Source organism: Arachis ipaensis, chromosome B07 (assembly GCF_000816755.2).
Source record: "Arachis ipaensis cultivar K30076 chromosome B07, Araip1.1, whole genome shotgun sequence".
In the NCBI taxonomy this organism is placed as follows: Eukaryota; Viridiplantae; Streptophyta; class Magnoliopsida; order Fabales; family Fabaceae; genus Arachis; species Arachis ipaensis.
This window is the reverse complement of record NC_029791.2, coordinates 14,514,109-14,516,342: the sequence shown is the minus strand read 5'-3', so window position 1 is coordinate 14,516,342 and position 2,234 is coordinate 14,514,109. Positions and strand designations below refer to the sequence as shown.

General features: G+C 34.3%; 1 long non-coding RNA gene across 1 annotated transcript; it reads right to left on the bottom strand.

The window, feature by feature from the left end:
• On the bottom strand, positions 1,300-1,816 carry LOC107608420. Its single transcript, XR_002350662.1, has 2 exons — positions 1,533-1,816; positions 1,300-1,457 (listed from the first exon to the last, which is right to left on the bottom strand). It is a non-coding gene; the product is annotated as an uncharacterized LOC107608420 (long non-coding RNA).

The window sequence follows — 2,234 nt, the reverse complement described above, 5'->3', positions numbered from 1 at the left end:
AGAGAAAACAGCATTCACATGCCCATCTGGAGTGTTTGCTTACAGAAGGATGTCATTTGGGCTGTGTAATGCACCTGCAACCTTTCAGAGATGCATGCTCTCTATTTTCTCTGATATGGTGGAAAAATTTCTGGAAGTCTTCATGGATGACTTCTCAGTATATGGAAACTCATTCAGCTCCTGTCTTGATCACCTGGCACTTGTTCTGAAAAGATGCCAAGAGACCAACCTGGTTTTAAACTGGGAAAAATGTCACTTTATGGTGACTGAAGGGATTGTCCTTGGGCATAAAATTTCAAACAAGGGAATAGAGGTGGATCAAGCAAAAATAGAGGTAATTGAAAAATTACCACCACCTGCCAATGTTAAGGCAATCAGAAGCTTTCTGGGGCATGCAGGATTCTATAGGAGGTTTATAAAGGATTTTTCAAAAATCGCAAAACCTTTGAGCAATCTGCTAGCTGCTGACACGCCATTTGTGTTTGACACAGAGTGTCTGCAGGCGTTTGAAACGCTGAAAGCTAAGCTGGTCACAGCACCAGTTATTTCTGCACCAGACTGAACATTACCATTTGAGCTAATGTGTGATGCCAGTGATCACGCACTACAAGAAAAACACCCATTTAGGTACACTTGAAAAGTGTAGCCAAAAGTGAAAAAAAATGATGCCTTAGGCTACGGCTACGCTTTTTGGGCTACGGCTACGCTTTTTAGAGTGATTCCTATTCGGCCGTTGCCTATTCTCAAAGGCTACGTTTTTCTGCACTAAGGGCTACACTTTTGGCTTTTGAGAATAGGCTACGCTTTTCAAGTGATGTTGTCCAGGACCAAAGGCTACGCTTTTCAACTTTCATTTTTTTAGAATAGGCTACGCTTTTTAACACTACTGCATCACTTGTAAAGCGTAGCCATATTGTATACCATAGCTACTTTTTATAAGCGTAGCCTTAGGTCCCTCTTTTTTTTTGTATACTATAGCTACTCTATATAAGTGTAGCCTTAGGTCCCTCATTGTTTTTTTGTTATTTTCTATATATATATATATAATTCTAATAATTTTTTGTACAACATAATATTTAATAATATGATTATATATATAATTATGTATTTTTAATTAAATAAATTAAATATTATAAAATAAAAATAAATACACAATTATATTAAACTAAAAAATATTCTAGCAAAAGACATCAAATACATTCTAAAGATTCACAAGCACTATAATGTTACAATATATTAGTACATAAATCAATGGATCCAACTATCCAATTGAACAATCATTCAACAATAGAATAAAAAAAATGAAACATGTCTAAACTACTACTTTCCATGTATCAATGAATATAAAGAGGATTACAAATTATTGTTGTATTTTGATATACTGGATTCGCACAATGCTTGCTCCTCTATTTCAGGATATCTCGAATCTTTCTTGGCGGTACTTTTATTTGATGCTGCTACAGCCATCTGTCAAAAGAATCACTAGTTGAGTTCTACAACAATAATATCAAAAAAGTTAGTTTAGTTCATACCTTTTCAGATCGCGCTATCATGCTTGGAGGACTAACAGCTAAATAAGCATAAGCCATTAACTCCAATGGCCAACCAGTAATCTGTATTGGAAAACATTGAGATCTGACCAAAAATAGAACAAAATAAGTTGGTAACAATTAAAGTTAAAAGTATTCATCGGAATAATATCTTAAAGGCATATCAGATAATATAAAGTCATCAAGAGAGAGTAAGAAACGAAAGGTTATGGGCTTATGGCCATTATGAAAACAGAAGCTATATCAGTAAATAAATAAAATTCTACTCCGATGATGCCATACTGGTGAAAAATATCATGATCAAATAAAGCTTTAATCAATTAATAGCTTATCATTTTGTTTAGAACTTGTTTGCTTTGTGCTAACTTTATCCTAGATAACAAATTCCAATCTTTCAATCTATGTTTACCTGCTCACCTGGTTGATACGGCCGATCTGTAGTAAAGACAATTTCCTTTGATAAATTATCATAATCCAAAAAGTTATCCACCTAAACCAGTGAAAAGAAACTGGAGTTAGAAAATTTCATGGGCAAAATCATAATAAGAAAATTTTTTTGGAATAGACCGTACATACTCCTAATATTATAAACCGTACCCTCAAAACAGTTAAACAGAGCAGGTAGAACAACCCTCAATACTAAACCACCAAGCAACCCCATTTATTAGGATGACCAACCAAAAG